This window comes from Entelurus aequoreus, linkage group LG01, assembly GCF_033978785.1.
Source record: "Entelurus aequoreus isolate RoL-2023_Sb linkage group LG01, RoL_Eaeq_v1.1, whole genome shotgun sequence".
NCBI classification, from domain to species: domain Eukaryota; kingdom Metazoa; phylum Chordata; class Actinopteri; order Syngnathiformes; family Syngnathidae; genus Entelurus; species Entelurus aequoreus.
Window position 1 is genome coordinate 84,579,685 of NC_084731.1, and position 26,506 is coordinate 84,606,190.

Sequence of the window (26,506 nt, forward strand, 5' to 3'; positions counted from 1 at the left end):
TGCTGGTTTTACGAGCAGGGGAGCATGTTCGCCAGCGTACCATCACGGAGTACTTACAAGCAGACAGTGTGTAGACAGAAAAGGGAGAACGGACGCATTTTGGCCTAAAAACTAAAGATAAAGGTGAAGTTATAACACTGAAACACCCTCAGGAAGAGGTGCTTTAAGACATTGCTAGCTTGCTAGCAGTGAACATCCACCCTCAGTCATCAGTGTTTTAGCTACTTCTAAATCACTAATCCTCGCCTCCATGGTGACAAATAAAGTACGTTTCATACAAGTATCATCCCTGCAGGACGAGGAATAGCTAAACATGCTTCACTACACACCGTAGGAGGATACAATAGCTCACCGGCGTCACCGCTAACAAAAGCTAGCGCGCCTGAATGTAAACAAATGCCATGAGTGGATCTACACCTGACATCCACTGTAATTATACCAAGTACAACAGCATATCTAGTCGATACTACTATGATTACATCAGTTCAGTTCAGTTTCAGTTTATTTCGAACATGCATACGATACAAAGTAATGCATCACACAATTCCAATTCTTTCATTACAGCACGTCCGAAAAGGAGTAGGAAGAAGCAGAGCTTATTTAATCCTACCCCTTTTCTTACCATAGCAATTTTATCCAATTTCCTTCTTCTGTGTAACAGAAGAGTGAACAAATAAATAAATAATATACCATAGTAAGCAAACAAATAATAAATACATAATTAATCTGTGTCTCAATAAAAAGAAGGAAAACAAAGGGGAAAAAAAGGGTTCAAGATGTTCATCATAATTCTTGTTCTGTGTACTTTGTGAACATCAATATTTTTTTATCGTCACAAAGTATATATTTTTTTTTAAATTCAAATTATCTTTAGAAACTCAGGAAATATGTCCCTGCACACATGAGGACTTTGAATATGACCAATGTATGATCCTGGGACTACTTGGTATCGGATGATACATAAATGTGTGGTATCATCCAAAACTAATGTAAAGTATCCAAACAGAAGAATAAGTGATTATTACATTTTAACAAAAGTGTAGATAGAACATGTTGAAACGGAAAATAACCAGATATTAACAGTAAATGAACAATTTGTACAGCTTGTCCCTCATAATTTAGACATAATGAGAAATGACACGATATGTTACTGCATATGTCAGCAGACTAATTAGGAGCCTTTGTTTGTTTACTTACTACTAAAAGACAAGTTGTCTAGTATGTTGAGTATTTTATTTAAGGACTAAATTGTTCTTTGTTTGCAATAAGAAACATATGTTGAATGTACCGTGAGATTTTTTTGTTGAAATAAAGCCAATTATGCCATTTTTTGTGGTCCCCTTTATTTAGAAAAGTATCAAAAAATATTTAAAAAAACATTTTGGTACCGGTACCAAAATATTGGTATCGGGACAACCCTACTAGGGATGTAACTATATGAAAATGTAACATCCGAATGATCACAGTTATTGTCGTTATCACGCTGTATCCCTCATTATTAATAGCTATTTTGGGTGGAAAAGGCTTTGTGGTTAGAGTGTCCGCCCTGAGATCGGTAGGTCGTGAGTTCAAACCCCAGCCGAGTCATACCAAAGACTATACAAATGGGACCCATTATCCCCCTGCTTGGCACTCAGCATCAAGGGTTGGAATTGGGGGTTAAATCACCAAAATGATTCCCGAGCGTGGCCACCGCTGCTGCTCACTGCTCCCCTCACCTCCCAGGGGGTGGAACAAGGGGATGGGTCAAATGCAGAGGACAATCTCCCCACACCTAGTGTGTGTGTGACTTTAAATGTGCCTTGTAAGGTACCCTGTGGAACCCCTAAAAAGTAGAGTGTCACATCCTTGTTGAGAGTGTCTGCACCTTTCAAATGATCTCACCAGCCCTGACCCACATTGCTTGTTTTGCCCTCATCTTTTTCAAAACACCACAACTTGTTGTGCGGCTCCACTAGGCCATTTTTAGAGCAAAAGTCACTCGCTTGACAGCAGGAAACGATGCGTGTAAGCAGTGTAGATACACGCCACATGACACTTGAAGCATTCCACCACAAACACTGTGCGGGTGACGCATGCGCATCAAAAAACAATACACGTGTGCTAATAATGAAATGGAACAAAAATGAATGGGGGATAAAATGGGGACAACATTACGCCGCCTTGAGGTGCACGACTAATTAGAAATGGAAAGAAAGACTTACGAGGTGTGAATTTTGCCTGTCGAGGAACACTGTGTCTCCCATGGCCAAGGGCAAATATCCACAAGTAAACACTCCGAAATGGATTTAAAACAGACAGACAGTGGGGTCGTCTCTTCTTCAAAAAATAAAATGATTATTTCATGCGCTCTTGATGCTCCTGCAGCAGTCAGATGGTCGTGTCAGAGAGCTAATCAGGACGCCATCGTGCGTCGTGCGTAACGCATCCATACTGCGCGCTCTGTGGGCCCCGACGAGGACGAGATGCTGAACCCAGCGAGGAGAGGCGGGGAGCCCCGAGTCAAGCCAGAGAGACTACACACGCGGCTTCCGCTGCGGATTTTCAAATTAAAAGTAACCCGCCGCCAACCGAAACAGCGTTTCTTCCTGAAGCGCAAGCGCGACGTGCTTTTATTTTGTACGCGCTCGTACATTTTCGTCCGCGTTTCCAACGCGCGTTGGCTGCTTGACACCGACAATGGCAGCGTGGCAGACAGAAGGAGGAATGCGTGCAGGAAGATAGCAATTGTAAATAGCGAATTGTTCCATTGAGAATTCAATGCAACCTGTCAGGGGATAAAGGCGTACGTTTTGATACTTTCAGTCATTTTTTACTGTGTTACTGGCCATCATTTCTGTTGTGTTATTCCAGGGGTCGGCAACCCAAAATGTTGAAAGAGCCATATTGGATCAAAAATATAAAAAACAAATCTGTCTGGAGCCGCAAAAATTAAAAGCCGTATATAAGTCTTATAATGTAAGTGTTTGTATTAGCTATAATATCCTACTATCAAAATGACTATGTGTCGCAGGCTGAAGCAAATCTTCGTTGACAGAAATGTTGAAATGTATAATAACTAGGGATGTCAGATATTATCGGCCGATAAATGCTTTAAAATGTAATATCGGAAATTATCGGTATCGGTTTCTAAAAGTAAAATGTATGACGTTTTAAAACGCTGCTGTGTTCACGGACGTATAGGGAGAGGTACAGAGTGCCAATAAACCTTAAAGGCATTTCCTTTGCGTGCGTGCCGTCCGAGTCACATAATATCTAACGGCTGTTCTCATCACAAATTAATGCAAGGCATACTTGGTCAACAGCCATACAAGTCACACTGAGGGTGTCCGTATAAACAAGTTTAACACTGTTACAAATATGCGCCACACTGTGAACCCACACCAAACAAGAATGACAAACACATTTCGGGAGAACATCCGCATCGTAACACAACATAAACACAACAGAACAAATACCCAGAATCCCTTGCAGTACTAACTCTTCCGGGACGCTACGATATTAACCCCCCTCCCCCCCCCCCCGCGCTACCCCCTCCCACCCCAACCCCGCCTACCTCAACCTCCTCATAGTCTCTCTCGGGGAGAGCATGTCCCAAATTCCAAGCTACTGTTTGGATAATACACTACCGTTCAAAAGTTTGGAGTCACCCAAACAATTTTGTGGAATAGCCTTCATTTCTAAGAACAAGAATAGACGGTCGAGTTTCAGATGAAAGTTCTCTTTCTCTGGCCATTTTGTGCGTTTAATTGACCCCACAAATGTGATGCTCCAGAAACTCAATCTGCTCAAAGGAAGGTCAGTTTTGTAGCTTCTGTAACGAGCTAAACTGTTTTCAGATGTGTGAACATGATTGCACAAGGGTTTTCTAATCACCAATTAGCCTTCTGAGCCAATGAACAAACACATTGTACCATTAGAACACTGGAGTGATAGTTGCTGGAAATGGGCCTCTATACACCTATGTAGATTTTGCACCAAAAACCAGACATTTGCAGCTAGAATAGTCATTTACCACATTAGCAATGTATAGAGTGTATTTCTTTAAAGTGAAGACTAGTTTAAAGTTATCTTCATTGAAAAGTACAGTGCTTTTCCTTCAAAAATAAGGACATTTCAATGTGACCCCAAACGTTTGAACGGTAGTGTAGATAGATAGTACTTTATTGATTCCTTCAGGAGAGTTCCCTCAGGAAAATTAATATTCCAGCAGCAGTGTACATAATTGAGATAATGGGGGTATAAATGGAAACAGAATAGAAAAATATTACAATAAGAATAAAAATAAAAAGCAACAATGAGAATAAGAATATAACCGTAAAATAAGAATATAACAAGAGAAACTAGGCAGTAGTGACCATGTTATGAAAAAGAATTGCAGTGTTATTGTTTTGAGGCATGTTAAAAAAAATAATGCACTTTGTGCCTTCAATAATAAATGTGGCAGTGCCATGTTGGCATTTTTTTTCCCATAACTTGAGTTGAAATATTTTTGAAAACCTACTTACATTGTTTAATGCATCCAGCTGGGCATCAACAAAATTAGGCATAATAATGTGTTAATTCCACGACTGCATATATCGGTATCGGTTGATATCGGTATCTGTAATTAAGAGTTGGACAATATCGGATATCGGTAAAAAAAGCCATTATCTGACATCTCTAATAATAACTCCTGGAAATGACTGGCTTTTAATGGCCAAAGGTATAGATGTGTGTGTCCAAGTAAAAGGAAATGGCAGGCGGTCTTCTTTTAATAGATGTATTACAATCTTTGGCGAGCTAGGTCATGTTTGCTGTGGACTGGAACAACATGGCACAGAAACAACAATCAGAAATGCAGCCAATATTACATACAGATCATGTGTCATGAGACGTGCAAAACTAAATTATATACAAAGAGGATAAAAGTAAAGGATGTTAAATGAGCTCAAATATACCTACAAATAAGGCATAATGGTGCAATATGCTAACCTAAATAGCATGTTAGCATTGATTAGCTTGCAGTCATGCAGTGACCAAATATGCCTGATTAGCACTCCAACAAGTCAATAACATCAACAAAGCGCACCTTTGTGCATTCACGCACAGTATAAAACTTTTGGTGGACAAAATGAGACAAAGAAGGAGTGGAAGATTTTACATGTAAACAAACTGTTGCGTCACAGTCCACACTATGGTGAGTTCAAAACCGCCGAAATTAGTAGGACAAAACGATGTTCACCAAATATTCTCATCAGTGAAGCATACACACAAACATATTAAACAGTGGGCTTTCTAGCAATTGGGAAGGTTTGTGTCATGTTTGTCCTCAAACAAAATACATACTAAAAAAATATATATATATTTCCCCCCATCTTTTTCCAGATTCAATAATTTTTTTTAAATGCTCCAGGGAGCCACTAGGGTGACAATAAAGAGCCGCATGGGGCTCAAGAGCCACGGGTTGCTGACCCCCGTGTCATTCCATCACAAATGTTTTTTGCATGTTAAATTGTCACATTTCAATGTCCAGGTGTACTGAACTACACTGCCAGTTATTCAGTACCCCAAAACCAAACCAAGCATTTTGAAATGCATATATCTTTTTTCAATTCCTTTTAATCTAATCTCTCAATCAACAACACAAACCAAAATGCCAACCATGTTTTTTGTTTTTTATTTTAACCCTTTGATGGCCTTTTGAAGAAATGCTAACACAGTTTTCAATTAGTATACTTTTGCATAACATGAGTTATTTTTACACCTGTGACATTATCTGATCAAAGAGGCCTTCAAAAGTGTAAAACGAACCAAAAAAAAACCTTAAATGTTTGATATTTTTGTTTAGGACTGAAGTTTATTGAGAAACTTGATCAAAAAAAAAAAATTGTATAAAAAATACTAAGGACTTTTATTCGTGTTAGACTCTGACTATAATGAAATTTAATGTCCCCAGAGGGTTAATTATAGTCTTGCAAATCCATACGCCTAATCACTTATTTAGATTTTTCTGTTTTCATGTGCTACTTTATACTTTTAAATAGAACTGCTGTTGTAATGTTGTAAGTTCTGTTTGCGATGACAATAAAGCTTTCATACATACGCAAATCTTCATTCCGGCGGCTAACGAGCTAAAAAATGAAAAAAGTGTAACTATAGACAATAGTTATGTCACTGTTGTCGTTTTACGCTGCTTAGCAATAACGAGGAAGTTGACAATACTCCAACACTGTATGCTCAATAAAAAAAAAACGGAACAGATAGCCTACAGATACGGTTACATACATAGACAGAGAACACTTATTTTTTTGTCTTACTCGCCATGTCTGATACATGGTGTCTCTTCTTCTTCTTCTTTTCTAATTGCCGTGCTTGACTTCGAGGTGTAACCCTTATTATTGTCCGGCCGGAAACGGCGCCCAGTGAAGGATACTGTAGCAATATTGTTGTCCTGGTGGAAATTGGGAGAAATTTGTGACAATGGTGGCCCTGAAATTCAGAACTCACCCTGGAAAATCGGGAGGGTTGGCAAGTGTGTGTGTTGCATGTGATCTACTAAGACTGCTTGTACATTTGATGTTAACTGGTGCAGACCGCTTTATTTAATTGAGGTTTTTGCATGTACGACACGGCTTTCACCATGTAGACACTTAATCAACGCCCATCCATGTTATCATGCTCCGACACGTGGCCTTTTGCTATGTTTTGAAACATGCAACAGACCATTACATACCACTTTTTATGGGCATTTTAAATGCAGTCCTGCAGTGCATCTACAATAAAACCCACTTTTTTAGCAAGCTAATGGTATGCTCATGGAGGATGCTGGCAGGAACTGCCCTGGAATGTTCCAGACACAAGAAAATGCATATTGCAATAAGTTATTTTCATATTGGTGATACGGTAATAATTTGTTTTATATTAAAAAAAAAATTAAAAAAACATCATTAAAAAAAACAGACACAAAATTAAACGCCAGCAGACAACAAAACACATCAATTGAATGTGTTTTAATAAGCCTTTTAAGTCATCCAGCAGTGATAAAATTATAAAATGATATTGCTGAATAGTACAGTAATATGTTCATTTGTGACAGTCTATATATGTTGACAAACATACGTAGGACGGAGCTGCAGCGCGATCGCCTCCTATCTCACAGCCATTTCTGCGCAACTTTCGGTTTGTACGTACTTTTTATACGTACTAAATATAGATGCAAAACAGGGGCTGTAGGACAATTTCAGTCTTGATAAATCACACTGCTCGTGCTAAATTATGATATTTTCTCCTCCCAGTATTGTGGCCGTTTTGACGATTAGCATATATTCTTCAATTCATGAAGACAGACACGCTAAAAGTATTATGCTCCTTGTTTTGCTCACTTTAAAGACGCAATCCTCTGCGCACCAGTTTAGGAGATGAGCTTTGCGTGCGCGATCAAGTTTGCATATGTTTTAGGACACAAAAACCTTTACTAGATCAGACCCTGAATGTATTTCTAACCTGCTCTGACTTTGCCTAGCATGTAGCTTTATCTGGTCTGTGCAATATATTTATTGTGAATGTCCCCATCAAATAAACAATTAAACATGGATATGAGAAAATCAGGTACTTGTCACATATGGGCAAAAAAAATCTTAAAGCAGCACTGTGGTTTTTTGCATAACTTTTAGGATGATGGACTTAAAACTATCAATCAATCAATCAATGTGTATTTATATAGCCCTTACTCACAAGTGTCTCAAAGGGCTGCACAAGCCACAACGACATCCTAGTTGAAAGACACCCCTGTCATGGCCTGAGGGGGTCTGTATCGCTTTTGCTGGCACTTAGTGACTTCTAGGAGGATGGCAGGAACCCTGCCTCACAAAAAACTACAAACATACATCACTCCCCCTTTTCTTAGTCCTTAAAAAGACAGAAGTCGATGCCAACGCCTACCTGCAGCCATAAATCAAAAAGAAGAAGAAGAAGAAGAACGCCCCCGTGCAATTACTGCTATCATGGCTGAAGCTCCAAAACAACCAAAGAAACGAAAAGTTTTGTCTGAAGTGACAAAAAAGAAAAAACGAGCTAAACGGACAGTCAGGATCAACATTACCCCGGCTTTCACTTGCATGCGTAAGCTCAAAGATGAGGAATTTCAGACAGATGATGCCTTGGTTCTGTTCCTGGACTAGTAAGTGACTTCCGATGCTCAGACTAAAAAGATAATGCTAATGTTTGCTATCGGTAGCAATAAATAGCCACCAGCGTGATAGTTTCATTACTACTTCGTTTTGAAAAAAATCTCCCGCCAGTCATTCTTTGCTTTGGACCTGCATCCGCCCCGATACATTCTTGGTAGTAGCGTCATGTTTGTAGAACAATCCAAGATCATTTCTTGACAGTGTCTGCTATTTAACATCAGCATAGCCATTAGAGACTTAATATTTGTGACAATATTCAGTTGGACGCTATACGCGCCAGTCCTCATGGGAAATGTGGTCTTCTTCTGGGAAATCACTACCGCTTTGGTCCACTGGCGCCGCCAAAATCAACCAAAACTAAAAGTTCTTTAATGGGGCTTTGATTGACATGCAATGAGAACGTAGCCAAAGACGGGTCATAAGCAGGTTCCAGTGAGAGTAAATGTTTTGGTCTAGGTCAGTGGTTCTTAACCTGGGTTCGATCGAACGCGGGTTCGGTGAGTCGGGCTCAGGGGTTCGGCGGAAGTCAAGACACACCCGACTCATCGTGTAAATAAAAACTCCTCCCTATCGGCGTATTACGGATACGGCAACAGCAGAAGTCACACTGATTTGCAGGTGTGTAATTTGTTGTGAGTTTATGCACTGTGTTGGTTTTGTTGTTTGAACAAGGTGATGTTCATGCACGGTTCATTTTGTGCACCAGTAAAAAGACATGGTAACACTTTAGTATGGGGAACATATTCACCATTAATTAGTTGCTTATTAACATGCAAATTAGTAACATATTGGCTCTTAACTAGTCATTATTAAGTACTTATTAATGCCTTATTCGGAATGGCTTTATTATAATCCTAACTGTCTAACCCCGACCCTAACCCTCTAACCCTAACCAAATAACTCTAAATTAAGTATTTGTTACTTAGAATATGTTCCCCATACTTAAGTGTTACCAAAAACATATAACTTTGTCTTGAATTTGAAAAAAAACATTTTATTTTTCACTAAAGAAGGGTTCGGTGAATGCGCATATGAAACTGGTGGGGTTCGGTACCTCCAACAAGGTTAAGAACCACTGGTCTAGGCTGTACTCTCACCCAAAGTCAGCTGGGGTTTAGACTCCAGGTGACCTGTGACCCAGAACAGGACAAGCAGTAGAAAATAAAGGAATGAATGAATTTGGGAGCCTCCCACTTTCAAATGTGCACTTAAAACGGGACCGCAACTGGGGGGCTTTAAACAAGTGGGAGTAAATTGCTCCGGTTTATGCAATTTTTAATGTGGAACCGATGTTGGGCAATCCGTCAAAAGCCTCCGCTGGCAGTTACAGCTTGTGAAAACAGAAACATGCAAGGCAGAGAAGATATTAGATCTCGGATACTGCGGGTGAAGAGAGTTGCTTCACGGAGAAGCGCCCGTTCAGCGTTTGCAAAAAGAAGAAGTGCCTCCTCAAGGGTCATGCTGAATTCCTCCTTATCAGATAGTGCTGCAAACATTTAAAGAATTCCACGATCTTTGGAGCGGAACCTTTCTTTGCGCTGAAATCTTTAGATAAGAGATAAAAATGCGAGGAGGAATTGTAAACCAATCCCCCGTGCATCTCATACAAACTGATAGTAACGTGCCACTGACGTATGCTTGCGACATATAACCTTCTGGCCATGTAATATTTGTATCCCCGGAATGTTCAGTGCAGGCCCAGCAACTCCTGATGTGTTTTCAACCATTTCTGCTTTTATTATTGCGTAACTCAAGGCAAAACACACTGTCAGTCAAATAATGGGATTTAGGGCGTCTGGCCTTAATAAAAACAGACGTCTAATAAATGTGCATCGTCTAGACAAAAATTAAATCAGACATTCTTGCGGATGATGAAAAGGAAATTTACAGTTTTTTTTCTTCCCTTAAGTCATTGAAGTTAACTTGTGACATAGAAGGTTGTTGTTTTGTTCTTCAAGAGGAGGAGCCTAAAAGGCCCCTCTAATGCTGACAACATTGGCACTTATTTTTGTAGTTATGGACCTAAAATGATGTCTACAGGTAAAATCCCCAACAAAATGGACACGGGAGCGATTTTAATAATAATAATAATAATAATAATACATTTTATTTGGTATAGCGCTTTTCAGTGTACTCAAATATGCTTTACAGGTTAAAAATTTTTTAAATATAAAACGGTTTCATACAATTTTAGACTGGTTTTCGAACAAGTCTTAGCACACTTTGGAACACACACTTTTAGCTCCAAAACGTCATCCACAGAACGCTAGAGGCTGATTTTTTATATGTAGTAGTGTTGTCCCGATACCAATATTTTGGTACCGGTACCAAAATTATTAAAATACTTTTCGGTACTTTTCTAAATAAAGGGGACTCCAAAAAATGGCATTATTGGCTTTATTTTAACAAAAATCTTAGAGCACATTAAACATATGTTTCTTATTGCAAGTTTGTCCTTAAATAAAATAGTGAACATACAAGACAACTTGTCTTTTATTAGTAAGTAATCAAAGAAAGACTCCTATTTAGTCTGCTGACATATGCAGTAACATATTGTGTCATTTTCCATTCTATTATTTTGTCAAAATTATTAAGGACGAGTGGTAGAAAATGAATTATTAATCTACTTGTTCATTTACTGTTAATATCTGCTTACTTTCTCTTTTAACATGTTCTATCTACACTTCTGTTAAAATGTAATAATCATAGCTAGCCATGTCTCAAAACACCTCTTCCGGTGGGCGTTTCAGTGTTATTTGCATTTGCTTTTTCAATGTGCATTTTTATTTCTGTTTTAAAAATGTTATTTTTTAGTCTGTCCTTTGCCTCTATTTCTTTGTGGTGTACAGCCCTTTGTTCTTCAACTGTGCTTGTTTTTAAAGGGCTTTATAAATAAAGTTGGTATGGTATGGTATGGTATAGCTTCACCTTTATCCTTAGTTTTTAAGCCAAAATGCGTCCGTTCTCCCTTTTCTGTCTACATACTGTGACTGCTTGTAAGTACTCTGTGATTGTGCGCTGCCGAACATGCTCCTCTGCTCGTAAACCAGCAATGACACAACGTGACGACGAAGGGGGCGAACCGGTACTTTTCAGAGGCGGTATAGTACCGAATATGATTCATTAGTATCACGGTACTACTAATACCGGTATACCGTACAACTCTAAAGTGTAGTCCGTGTTTTGGTGGAATCTTCATCCCGAATCATAATATTTCTGCGGATAATTTAAAAAGAATGTTCAAATATGTCTGCCAGATGCGTTGTTGCAGGTTGTAGCAATATAACTAAAGAAAAGGTCAGTCTGCATTCCATTTCCGTATGAGGAAAGTCTGGACCTCCCTTGTCGAATTGACTCGCGCGAAATGGGACGGACCAAACGAGAGGAGGAGCTTGATTTGCAGTGATTATTTAAAGTATTATGACGTTGAAGAAAAAAGGTTTTGGTCGGAGTTTGAATGTAAAAAAATGTAAAAGTCATCCTGAAAATCAACAACAAATTCGAGGCGAGAAAGATTTAGTCTGAACCTGTGCAAAAAAGGAGAAAGAAGAGAAGACTTGTGGCTCAAAAATGAGAGAAAAAGAAAGTAAGCTGCCAGTATTCTATTTTGCGTCCTCTTCTATTGATGTTTTCCTGCTGAAAGAGCATGAGGAAACACGTGCTATGGTGTCTATGGAAGAGGAGATTGAAGAGCAGGGTAGTCTGAAAATGGTGATTCTTTTGTTTCTTTTTTGTTTTATGAAGTTAACCATATCAGTTTTGAAGTAATCTTGGACCAGGGCCACAAAAACATGCAACTAACGAGGTCATAATATGATTTTTTTTTTTACATTGAAAACACTTCCTTGTGGTCTACATTTAATGTATTGGAGGTTCTTTGGTCATAGATTATGTTTTACAGACCATCTTTGCCGTTTTGTGGGCGGCCTTATTTACGTGTCCCCACTTCAACTGCGTCTTGTCCCCACATTCTTTGTCGTAGTTTTTAGCGCATCCACAACAAGTCTATTGACGGACATAAATTCGACTTATACGCTACTTTGCATTAGAAAAGGCAACAGCAGGGGATGCATGTGCATGTACGAGCCAGTCTGCTCTACAAGAGGATGGAGAAAAAGAAGATATTTGACTGTAGCGCTGGACTACAAAAGCTCTTTGGGTAAATGTCAACTATAAATGGAGACATCTTCTGACGTCACAACTGGGAAAAACGTCACAAATTGGGCAGTTTCCCAAACCGCTCGTTTGAATGAAATGACAATACATTTTGGGGATTTATGCAGATCCCAACAGCACAAAACCAGGTATCGATAGGTGACAAAAGTAGTTTTTTTTTAATAATAGGTCCAGGTTGTATTTTATATTTATTTTAACATCAGCAAATACAATACATACAAATGTGACACCAAAAATAAAAACAAAGAAGCAGTTGATGAAATTGATGGTAATAACACAGAAATGACAACAAACATTATTGCACTACAAATGGAGCAATAAAAATACCAATAGAAGGGTGTGGGGGACAACGTTGATATATGTTTGATGAAACATGATTATATGCATGAGTATACTTATGTATAAGTGCATGTGTATGTACAGTGTATGTGTATGTAAGTTTGTACAGCGAAAGTGCGTGTGGATGTATGTATCGTGTGTGTGTTTATGAGGACAAGGCACGGGAGAAGCTGGAGACAACCAGCCCCCAAGCCAGCGAGAAACCACACACCACGCGGGCAGAAAGACAGGATGCCCCGCCCTACAAATAATAATAGTTTTATTCTACACCGTCTATGCAGGGAAATGACCTCCAGAACCATAAATTAAGTCACACTAAGAGGGGGTGGCACATCAAGTCTGGCGATGGAAAGGGGCCGTTCCAAGTACAGTTTATTATCTACCTATTACTCCAAAATCTCATTGATGTCATTTAGGGCTGTCAAAAACGAGTTAACTCATGAACACATTCAGAATAATCGTGCAATTTATTTTGATCGCACAAGCTCTTTTATCTTAACCGCTGTACGGTCAGTGATCAGATCAATGCATACAGTATGTCACTCCAAAAAGGAATGAGGAGACTCCGACAGGTGTGCTCGCTGGCAAAATTCTCTCCAAAATACATCCTGAAAGAATGTTTTGTGCATGTAAAATTCAAGTAAAACATTTAAAAACATGACATTCTGACAGTAAAATTGTATTTGTGTACAAATATTGGGGTGTTCTTTTTAGCATATTTGAATTATGCAACTAGCGAGTAATCACTTGATTAATCCAAATTCCATCCATGCATCCATTTTCTACCGCTTGTCCGTTTCAAGGTCACAGGGGGTGCTGGAGCCTATCTCAGCTGCATTCGGGCAGAAGGTGGGGTACACCCTGGACAAGTCGCCACCTCATCACAGGGCCTAATCCAAATTCCAAAATGTGATAAATCAGATTGTTTTTTAAATCATTTGACAGCGCTAATATTATTATAATATATTAAATGACTGCCAGATTCATTTTCAGGAGCAAAAAATACACACTGTTTCCAATGTGACACATAGGGCTGTGTGGGAGGGAGGGAGGGGTACGATGATGTATGGATGTGCGGGAACCAGCAACTATTTGGCAAATAGTTTGTGTCCGCCCCAAATACACAGATCTAGATTCAAATGCAAAGCTTTATGTGACCTGACTCCAACCTTTTGGAGAAAAAAAAAAAGCCTGCATGGTCTGAAAAAGCCTTCAATGTATACGCAAACACGAACCGAATAGATGTTGCATGTGCGATGGAGGCGTTCGCTCGTGTTGTGTCAAGCAGAACAAGTCCACCTCCCTCGCGGAAAGGACGCAGGGTGTGGAGGGTCATGTAACAAACCTCATAACCACACTTGGGAGGATCCCTCTTGAGATGGAGCAGCTGAAAAACATGAATTGTGTTCTTTCCCACACCCTTCTAATAGGAAAACAAATGCCACAGCTGATCAAAACAGATGTTAAACTGTGTGCTGGATGTAGTCACAATAGTAGCGTTGACCTCCTCAATTACTTTCTCAGGAGCGCAAGAGGAACATAGCAGGGTGTATAAAGGGGGTGCACATAAACGAATATACAGCAGGCGCAGAACAAAGCAGCTGCTGGGGATGACTTCACGACTGGGGAATGTGTGTGTGTGTGTGTGTGTGTGTGTGTGTGTGTGTGTGTGTGTGTGTGTGTGTGTGTGTGTGTGTGTGTGTGTGTGTGTGTGTGTGTGTGTGTGTGTGTGTGTGTGTGTGTGTGTGTGTGTGTGTGTGTACAACAGAAAATATGTGGGCTCCCCCATTCGCTTTGGGTGTAAACAACAAATTTAGTATCAATGGTCTTAAACAGAGATGCAACAGCGTGAAAATGTCATATCACGGTTATTAGGGTTGTCAAAAGTATCTTGTTCCAAACAGTATCAATCATAAAAGATTGTATCCGGATAGGATACTGTAGGCGTTTGCAAAAGTATCAAGATATCATCTCAGGGTATTCAATCAATCACAACTGGACTGTTTGTTTTGTTTTGGAAGACGTTTCGCCTCTCATCCGAGTAGGATTCATCAGTTCGTGCTCAGTCTGGTGCCAGAACCCCAAATATTTTTACTCCAACCCCAGGAGGGTGGGCCTGGGCAAGGATGGTTTCTCCCTATCGTCGTGAGAAAAACAACTGTTTTGATGCAAACGAGAAACCCTAACTGTCAAAGCCAACGACAGTCGTTGAAGTGTAATTTCTCCTTGTGAGCATTAAGGTATTGTGTGGATCGACTACTACCAGTCCAAAAGAGTCGGAATCACCACGTAAGCATTCCGTTCAGTTGTAAACACATGGCACAAAGTAGCATCTGTGACCAGAATGTTTCTAACTCCTGTTATTTGTTGGAGGCTAAATTGCAGAGTCTTTTAGGAATGGTTGAAAGGAAAGTGTTGTATGTGGGAGACAGGTGGTGTCGCAGACCACCTCCTCTGTTCAGAGATGTTTTTCAACCTTGACATAGATGGCTTCCCTCACTCCTCTTTCGTACCATCTGTCCTCCCTGTCCAGAATCTGTACATTTTTGTTCTCTAAGGAGTGCTGTTTCTCCCTGAGGTGCAGGTAGACAGCTGAGTCTTGGCCTGAAGAGTTTGCCCGTGGATGCTGTTCATGCGTCGGCTTAGTGGTTGTCCACAATATATGAATCAATGCATGCATCATTACACTGGATAGCATACACCAGATTGGTTTTGTGGATGTGGGGTGTCCGGTCTTCAGGATGTTCTCCCCGTGACTGCGTGGGTTCCCTCCGGGTACTCCGGCTTCCTCCCACCTCCAAAGACATGCACCTGGGGATAGGTTGATTGGCAACACTAAATTGGCCCGAGTGTGTGAATATGAGTGTGAATGTTGTCTGTCTATCTGTGTTGGCCCTGCGATGAGGTGGCCACTTGTCCAGGGTGTACCCCGCCTTCCGCCCGAATGCACCTGAGATAGGCTCCAGCGACCCCAAAAGGTACAAGCGGTAGAAAATGGATGGATGGATTAGTACAAAAGTTTGGACACACCTTCTCATTCAATTCAATGGGGACGGCGTGGCAAAGTTGGTAGAGTGGCCGTGCCAGCAATTGGAGGGTTGCTGGTTACTGGGGTTCAATCCCCACCTTCTACCATCCTAGTCACGTCCGTTGTGTCCTTGGGCAAGACACTTCACCCTTGCTCCTGATGGGTGCTGGTAGCGCCTTGCATGGCAGCTCCCTCCATCAGTGTGTGAATGGGTGAATGTGGAAATACTGTCAAAGCGCTTTGAGTACCTTCAAGGTAGAAAAGCGCTATACAAGTATAACCCATTTATCATTAATTTATAATGTGTTTTCTTTATTTTTATGACTATTTACATTGTAGATTGTCACTGAAGGCATCACAACTATGACACCTGTGAAGTGAAAACCATTTCAGGTGACTACCTCTTGAAGCTCATCGAGAGAATGCCAAGAGTGTGCAAAGCCGTAATCAGAGCAAAGGGTGGCTATTTTGAAGAAACTAGAATATAGAATATGTTTTCAGTTATTTCACCTTTTTTTGTTAAGTACATAACTCCACATGTGTTCATTCATAGTGTTGATGCCTTCAGTGACAATCTACAATGTAAATAGTCATAAAAATAAAGAAAATGCATTGAATGAGGTGTGTCCAAACTTTTGGCCTGTACTATATATATATATATATGTGTATATATATATATATATATATATATATATATATGTGTGTATACATATATATATATATATATATATATATATATATATATATATATATATATATATATATATATATATATATATATATATATGTATATATATATATATACATATATATATATATATATATATATATATATATATATATATATATATATATATGTATGTGTGTGTATATGTACATGTTAGAGATGCGCGGATAGGCAATTATTTCATCCGCAACCGCATCACAAAAGTCGTCATCCACCCGCCATCCACCCGAACCAACATTTTATCAAAACCACACCCACCGCCACCGGCCCGTTGTTATATATCTAATATAGACGATGCAAGGCATTAGTGAGGTTAAAGAATATATGTATGTCATCCCTATTTAAACAAAAATAAATTAAATTAATAATAATAATTGAATTATAATGAAAATAGACGGTCGCGACGAACAAAGCAGGCTAAATAGCCTTACATTGTAGCCAATCGGAGATGCGCTTCACTTGAAAGCGAGGCCAAATAATTAACACACAGTAGTATATCTCCAATAGAAAAAAAAACACAATAAACAACGCAATTGCCTTAATTCCTTTGCATTGTAGTGCGCCCATACACGTAACCATCACAATTATTCAGCTGACTGAACTCAATATAGGTTAGACATGGGCTTATTTGGTATAGCCTAGGTAATGTAGACTAATTCGTTTAACATATCCAACCGTATGTCTACTTACTTTTTTTTTTAGCACTATGCAGGAATAAAATGGCATCTACAGTGCCAGGATTCAGGCGAGAGCGCCTGGCCTCTAAAATGCGCCCTGCTGCGCTGAAGGAGCGCTCACTTGCGGCACTTGTTGCTGGGACGCATAGGAAGGATTCTCTTTATACATTTAACTATGTATATATATTTCCGAATTGGTTCAACCGCCACCCGCCCGAATCTATTTAAAATCTATTTTTTTCGTCATTCATCCGCCCGACCCGCGGATTACCCGCGGAGTCCGCGGGTGTGTCCGCAGACCGCGCATCTCTAGTACATGTATATATATATGTATGTATGAATATATATATATATATATATATACACTACCGTTCAAAAGTTTGGGGTCACATTGAAATGTCCTTATTTTTCAATGAAGATAACTTTAAACTAGTCTTAACTTTAAAGAAATACACTCTATACATTGCTAATGTGGTAAATGACTATTCTAGCTGCAAATGTCTGGTTTTTGGTGCAATATCTACATAGGTGTATAGAAGCCCATTTCCAGCAACTATCACTCCAGTGTTCTAATGGTACAATGTGTTTGCTCATTGGCTCAGAAGGCTAATTGATGATTAGAAAACCCTTGTGCAATCATGTCCACACATCTGAAAACAGTTTAGCTCGTTACAGAAGCTACAAAACTGACCTTCCTTTGAGCAGATTGAGTTTCTGGAGCATCACATTTGTGGGGTCAATTAAACGCTCAAAATGGCCAGAAAAAGAGAACTTTCATCTGAAACGCGACAGTCTATTCTTGTTCTTAGAAATGAAGGCTATTCCACAAAATTGTTTGGGTGACCCCAAACTTTTGAACGGTAGTGTATATATATGTGTGTATGTATATGTGTATATGTATATAAGTACATGTATATATATATATATGTGTGTATATATATATATATATATATATATACACAGTACTTTAATATTTATATATATATATATATATATATATATATATATATATATATATATATATATATATATATATATATATATATATATATATACACAGTATGTTAATATTTATATATATATATATATATATACATATATATATATATATATATATACACAGTATTTTAATATTTGTATAAATTTTTCATTAGCATTTCAATAAAAATGTCATAGCCAATTATGCAAATTATGCAATTACAATATTTTAACACCCATCACACCCCTGGCCACGCCTCCACACCCACAAAAACATTGCCAGTCCGTGGGAAACATTGGCGAGTGTTCGTTTCCGTCTGTAATAACACAAGCGATGATGTCACTTAATATTACTGACAATGAATTATTCAGGGACAAACTTTACTTGCGATTTTCATCGACAACTCTTTGCACCCCTACAGTCAACATGTCCGATCGGATGGTTATTCTTCGCGTTCTGTGTGAACAATTTTGTTTCGGCGTCGGTTCCCTGAAGGTTTTGCTTTGAAACATCTCCCATGACAGTGACAGTCATTATGTTGTATGAGCGATAGAAAATAGATGGATGGAATAGTACATAAAGTGCAATATGGAATTGTTTTCCAGCTGCAACAGCTTCACTTTATCTCAAAGGTGTTCAATGGGGCTGAGGTCAGGGCTCTGAATTTTTTTCACACCAAACTGATCCTTGTTTGGTGCACTGGGGGATATAAAAAGGCCTTCCCTATAAACTAAACAAAAAAAATAGTGGGGTACACAGATCCCTCCCAAGCCCTGGCATCCATTAAAATCGTTATTGAGTCTTGTGATCTACCACCCTTTTGTAGCCACAACAACATTTTTGAACATGGTTTTGATGCAGTTAAAGCTTCTGAGCTGCAGTTACAGCTGGAGCAAGCTCCCAGTGGAGTGAACCAAGATGCCCATTGAGTGACGTAATGCGAGTGTGTTGTGTATTTTTTACCTGCGTGTGTCTGCACGCTTCCCGCCTGCAAACGGACGCACTGTACATTTATCCAGCCGGAGTTTTTGTGGTCTCAAATATTTAGTCTGCACTGTAAACATAGCGGCCTTCGAGGAATGCTCTGCTCATGCTCCCTGCAGATAATGCGAGTGAGAGATTGCCAACACGTGCAGCTGCATTACGCCGGAGCTACTGAAGCACTTTACAAAAGGTCTAAATAAGGTGTTTTCACCCTGAGTGGACTTATTTATAGTAATCTGACAGAATTGAAATAAAAAAGGGGTTTAATCCTGCCTGATAATACATCTCGTCTTTGTTAACGCTAACTAATAAGAGGAAGAAGGGTTGGGGATTGACAGATCCATCTCTTTTTTTTTTCTCGATGGAATGCAGCTAGAACCCAAGCTTGACTCCCCAGTGACACTCCCACTACCTCATATCATGCAACACACACACACACACACACACACACACACACACACACACACACACACACACACACACACACACACACACACACACATATGCTCCACTTGCAGCAGTTGGACCATCTTAAACCAGAAAGAAGAAAAGTGCCTGCCTGTTCTGACCTGTCCAGTTTGCACAATGCCTCTAGAAAGTAGTGTTGTCCCGATACCAATATTTTGGTACTGGTACCAAAATTATTTCGATACTTGTCGGTACTTTTTCTAAAAAAAAAAGGGACCACAAAAAATGGCAATATTGGCTTTATTTTAACAAAAAATCTTAGGGTACATTAAACATATGTTTCCTATTGCAAGTTTGTCCTTAAATAAAATAGTGAACATACAAGACAACTTGTCTTTTAGTAGTAAGTAAACAAACAAAGGCTCCTAATAAGTCTGCTGACATATGCAGTAACATTGTGTCATTTATCATTCTATTATTTTGTCAAAATTATTAAGGACAAATGGTAGAAAATGAATTATTAATCCACTTGTTCATTTACTGTTAATATCTGCTTATTTTCTGTTTCAACATGTTCTATCTACACTTCTGTTAAAATGAAATAATCACTTATTCTTCTGTTGTTTGATACTTTACATTAGTTTTGGATGATACCACGAATGTGGGTAGCAATCCGATACCAAGTAGTTACAGAATGATACAATGGTCATACTTTAAGTCCTCATGTGTCCAGGGACATATTTATATTTAAATTATAAACATAATATATATTTTTTTTTTAAAGAAAGAAGATGTTGTGATTCCAAAAAATATCAATGTAATCATAGTAGTATCGACTAGATACGCTACTGTACTTCATATAATTACAGTGGATGTCAGGTGTAGATCCACCCATGGCTTTTGTTTACATTTTGATGCCGGTGAGCTACGGTGTGTAGTGAAACATGTTTAGCTATTCCTCGTTCTGCAGGGATGATACTTGTAAGAAACTTACTTTATTTGTCACCATGGAGACCAGGATTAGTGATTTAGAAGTAGCTAAAACACTGCCGACTGGGGCTGGATTTTAGCCGCTAGCTAGCTAGCCATGTCTTAAAGCACCTATTCCGGTGAGCGGACCGGTAATTTTCAGAGGCGGTATAGTACAGAAAATTATTCATTAGTATTGCGGTACTTTACTAATACCGGTATAACCGTACAACCCTACTAGGAAGTAGTTGAACTTGTAGCAAAACTCAGGTTCAGTAGACCTAATTAACGTAAATAAATATAGTGTAAGGCTAATGTGTGTAATCACAATGCTTTTTCAATTATTATATATATTTTTTTTTTGTCCTGTCCAGCTTCTCAGGCAAATCATATAGTTGATGGAGATGCCCATATCGTCTGTTCAGATTTACTTTACAAAAGAGAAGTGTAGGATAATTCTCTTGTTGCCTTATTTGTATTTGACTTTATTAAATGTATTTATATTATCATTTGGTGCAGCCGGGCCGGAGCAGGAGGGGATAGAAAGAGAAAAAAAGGAAGACAGAGGGGGGAATTGTGGGGACAAGAGGGGGATTAGACCATACTTGCCAACCTTGAGACCTCCGATACCGGGAGGTGGGGGTGGGGGGCGTGGTCGGGGGGCGGCGTGGTTAATAGGGCAGTATATTTACAGCTAGAATTCACCAACTCAAGTATTTCATATATATATATATATATATATATATATATATATATATATATATATATATATATATATATATATATATATATATATATATATATATATATATATATTTATTTTGTTATACATATAAATAAAATAAATACTTGAATTTCAGTGTTCCGGAGGCTATCCAGTAGATGGCAGTATTGTCCTGTTTAACTTCTCCGTTCATGACTGAGTATATCATTTCGGCCACCGTGTTCAATGGAGAAGTCTGTTCTACAAAATGTACAGGCAACATACATATCCCTTCCCCTTCGAACTGTCCTGGATGAACTGAAATTTTAGTTTCCATTCATTTTGGAACATGAAAGCATATTTCTTCATCTTGCTCGTCGACGGCGTCGCCATGTCTGTAACTTATTCGTTCTTCTGCTTCGTCTCCTTGTTGTGTGCGCAGTTGTGCACTCTACTCTCTAAAAGCCGTAGATGTTATGACGTCATTGGGCAGGCCAGCTGTTTATATTGTGGGAAAGCGGACGTGAGAACAGGCTGTCTCCACTCAGGTCCGCATTGAGCTGGAGGGGGCGTGGCCTCCAGCTCCGGCTGAATACCGGGAGTTTGTCGGGAGAAAATTTCTGCCGGGAGGTTATCGGGAGAGGCGCCGAATACCGGGAGTCTCCCGGTAAAACCGGGAGGGTTGGCAAGGATGGATTAGACAGAGAGACAAAAACAACAGCAAACACAACAACAACAACAACAACAACAATAGAGCAACATCAGCAAATACGACATGTACAAATATGATGGTAAAAGTAATAGCAAATAAGCAGTTAGCGAAAATAAAAAATAATACAGAGCAATACAAATACCAATAGAAATAGCGCTATAGATAATGAACAATACCAATACTTTACTTTATTATCAACAATACAGTTGTTCAAATGCAACAATACATATACGTAATGATAACTTGAGATACGAAAGAATGCAGAAAAATGGAGGGGAAGAAAGAGAAGCAACCTACATTAACCTTGTAGATTGTTATAGTAACAATAGGTTAAGCTTTGTCAGAGTGCCATGTGTTATACCCAGTTTACCCTAGGGCAACAACATTAATATATGTTTGATGAAACGTGATTATGTGCATGAGTGTATGTGTGCATGTGTACTTGTATATGTACAGTATGTGTATATCTGTGTTTGTACAGTGAATGTATATGTACAGTATGTGTATATGTGTGTTGCTTTTTCTATTTTTAATGAGTAGAACTGCACTTTTTGGGAGAATTTTGCCTATCATTGACAACCTCCAACATTTTATATACACACTGTAAGTATATATGTAGTGTAGTAACAGGCACATTCATAACATGTAATATGTACGTATTTTGCTCATTTTAAGCGTACGGCATACCGCACTTTGATAAACACACGGAAATAACGCTAGCTAGCATGCTAACCACTAGCTAACATGCTAATCGTTAATATTACCATTGTAATTCTTAATTATTGTAAAACCGTGATTGATTACCACACTTACGGTGTGACTACTCATTTCCTGAAGAAGCAACTAGCGTGCTAATTGCTGGCTAGCTTGAATGCTAATATAACTACAAGACAAATTAACGTCTTTCCCCATAGTAAACGACGTATCATAATCCAAATGTATACAAACACATGCAACAATATCATGACAATAATAATAACTCTGACCATTTTGGTCACATTAACTGTGATATGAGAATGTCATAACTTTACATCCTATTATTTTAAGCCTGCACGTTCTACAAAAAAGAAACAGAAATTTTGAATGCATTATATTTACAAAATAGTCTGTGTTTTGAACAGATTGGACCATAAATGTCAAATCATCACGGCCACTCAAATAGAGACAAATAGGTGAGTAAAGCTTATTTCTCCTTTTTTGAAACATGACCTACTTTGCATTGTTTATGGGCAACAAGAAAATGCACAAGAGCCGTCAGCTACTGCTAGTTTTTGCATATCAATGTGTGCCGGCTGCTGAGAAATTTGAAGTGTTCCCAGTTTTAACCTACCTCAGTCATTCCTGAACACAACATTGTGCTGTAAAAATGTCAGGTCATGCATGACAAATGCTCAAGGTGGAGGATGTTACGCGCCTGTATGTATCTTTGCTGCGGTGTTCAGCCTTGTTTATAAAAGATTGGTCATGGTCACCGTTGCCGACAATTTGCACAAACTGCGTCAGAGACTTTTTTTCTTCACGTAAACTGTCCCTCCATTACGTTCGGAGAGGAACGCATTATTTGTTCTCACTGCTACAGCCAGTGTTTACATCACTGAGTTGTTGCCGAGGCAACAGACCGACCCTCGCAGCCAGCGGAGGCTGCAGGTTTGTTTTTTTTCAAACTTTTTTCATAACTTAGAGGATTAGCAGCGACACCCTGCAACTGAGCCGTGGCTACTAAGATCTAAACCAGCAAAGAGATGTTGATGTGCACGGAAAAACTTCTAGTATGGCACTTTTGCATACAATAAATAACAAGTCACACGATTCATGCCTGTCCACAGCAAGATATACGGCTTCCGTAACATTGTTCCTTAAAATATACATCGTATCGTTTGTTGGGGTACTCAGTTTTTAGTTCCATTGTTAAAAGTTGGGGAGGGAAACAAGAACATTGATCCTTATCATACAATTTTTTTGTATCCAAAAGGGAAATCAATGGAAGTGGTATGTTGATTTACTGTTGGGAACAGTACCTTTCACATTTGAATCTATACGGTACTAAATCCCATGAGTACCTGTAACTGTACCAATTTTTGGTGCTTTTATGAGTGTTCATGTGTAATTTTTTTAAAATCATTTAACGCTGATCAGATATTGATAATTGTACTGTCCAGTTGTCATCTTTTTTTCTTACACTTGCAAGTGTTAAATAGTAGACTTTGCATGCATGCAGTTGCTGTGACGACCTGTCACTTCCTTTCTGTTTCTTTCCTTGTTTTGTATTCTCTTCCTGTCAGTGCTCTTGTTTTGTTTCCACTTCCTGCTTGTCACGCGGAGCACTGTGGTTTTTCCCCACCTGCCGTTGATTGGTAGCGAGTCCACACCTGCTGGCAATCAACATGTGTCCTATTTATGCCTTGTCTCGAGCACTCCTCAGCACTGTTGGGACTAACGCGGTAACGCGTTACTGTAACGCCGTTATTTTCTGCGGTAACTAGTAGTCTAACGCGTTATTTTTTATATTCAGTAACTCAGTTACCGTTACTACATGATGCGTTACTGCGTTATTTTACGTTGTTTTTTTTATGTAGTATCAGCTAGAAACTGAGAAGATATGAGTGTGTTTTACACACAAAGCACAAAGAAAATAACATTTTAGTTCAATGTAAGTTGTGTCTTGGATCAACTACAATCTACTGCCCAAAACAGCAATTCAAATCTGCTGAAACAGCTACAAAAGCAACATGCTTCGACGAAGCTAGTAAAGACAGACACACTTCACCTCCAACACCATCTAAGCAACAGCGGCTGGATTTTAACGGAGGGACTGCTAGCCAGGACAACATTGATAGAGCCATTGCAGCGTATGTGCTAGTAGACATGCAGGCTATTTCTACAGTGGAGTCACCCGCTTTTAGGCAGTTAATTAGCATGATATCGGGCATCAAACAGCAAATGGCACGGAAACATGTTCCAAGTTCCTGGACACAGTGGACAGTGAGCACATAAACATGGAAAGCGAGCTAAAGAAGACACTCCAAACTCTGCCTCTGCTCATCATTCAGCACTGAAGGTACACACACTCTGTCAAATCTTTTATATACTCTTTCATTCTAGACTTCTAGAATGTTTGATTATCACATCACTCTAAATGTATAGACTATAAAGTTCACAAACATAAAGAGGGATTCTAGTGGGCAAGGCCAATCTTTCCTTATCTCTAAACTAAAACTGGGGAAAAGTGTTCTGGGCTTCAGACATGATTTTATTTCAGAATTCCTTGGGAGAAAAAAACACCTGGTGTATGTAGTGTGTGCCTTCCTTGGTTTACAGCTATGTTGTTATTATGCTGTTTGTTACTTATGTATGTTATTTTGCAGCTATTTCAAATAGTTTCGTCAATTTGTTCTGGTCTGAAACAAATTGGCCCTTTGAAACATATCTTTGTCTTTGTGTGTTGTATGTAGACCACATTGCTTAGCAGAGTTCAGTGATGCAAATGCATGTCTAGTTGATCAACAGATTGTATTATTCTCCAGTGCAATAACTGAGAGAATACTGAAATGAAGGCTAAAAGGGCATTAAGGGGGGCTTTAAAAAAATAAAAATGAAAAAAATAAAATAAAATAGAAGTAAGTAAATAGTTACTTTTCACAGAAACGCATTACTTTTTGGTGTAAGTAACTGAGTTAGTAACTGAGTTACTTTTGAAATAAAGTAACTAGTAACTGTAACTAGTTACTGGTTTTCAGTAACTAACCCAACACTGCTCCTCAGTGCTCGAAGATCACTCTGTTTGGAATGTTTGTATGCAAGACTGCTTCATTTTCTGTTGTATGAGATTAAAACTCATTTTACCTCCTCGTCGCTCTCCTGGTTCCTGCATCTTGGGGTCACAAAAACTGCAGCCATGCGAGTTCCTCACAGTTGCAATTTCATAATGTTAGATGGCAGTCGTGTATAGAAATGTGTTGCCTTAGCCATAAGGTTGTCTTTGCCGTTAATGTGAATGTGTCAGTCTAGTGTGAGGTTGCACCCTACAGCGTGTTTATACCAAGGGTGTCCAAACTACAGACCAGATTTTGGCCGGCCAGCAGTCTGATAGCTTCCAATTGGTCGCCGTCTGGTGGCCAACAAAAGAAAACTCAAGTCAGTGACTGTTGATCGTTAATAATGCACAGCATTCACTTATATGACTCAATCCAAACAACCTTCAAAGTTTATCAATCAATCAAAGTTTACTTATATAGCCCTAAATCACAAGTGTCTCAAAGGGCTGCACAAGCCACGACGGCATCCTCGGCTCAGATCACACACCAGGGCAATACAAAACTCAACCCAATGGGATGACAATGAGATAACCTTCCCAAGGAAAAAATATTAAACGAGCGCAAAAATTCAACAAACACAACCTGCTCATTGAACTTTGTGGATATTATAAAAAAAACATCCAATCAACATTAAATATCAAAATTACACCCATTGAACCCCATTACAAGGGATTATGGGGAAATGCAAAACACTCTCTCTACCATGTTTGGCGCATTATACCTGCTGGGTATTTCTGATTGATTAAAAAACTTTAAGTAGGTTGTCACAAAAGCAAACACATACTCTTAATAACCAATTCTAATAACTTATGTGTATA

General features: G+C 39.0%; 2 protein-coding genes across 7 annotated transcripts in view; one reads left to right on the forward strand and one right to left on the reverse strand.

Annotated features, from left to right (window-relative positions):
- The window catches only part of LOC133658066 (male-specific lethal 3 homolog), a 190,817-nt gene that overhangs the window by 72,269 nt on the left and 92,042 nt on the right, over positions 1–26,506 (forward strand). The window lies entirely within an intron of this gene.
- Positions 1–26,506, reverse strand: part of LOC133658028 (rho GTPase-activating protein 6-like) — a 137,315-nt gene that overhangs the window by 67,729 nt on the left and 43,080 nt on the right. The window contains exon 1 of one of the 4 annotated variants that reach the window (XR_009827390.1): positions 2,205–2,445. The exons of the other annotated variants lie outside the window; for them this stretch is intronic. The gene's annotated coding sequence lies outside the window, so the exon portion shown is untranslated. Of the gene's footprint in view, positions 1–2,204; positions 2,446–26,506 lie in introns of those variants that run through there. 4 annotated transcript variants of the gene reach the window in all.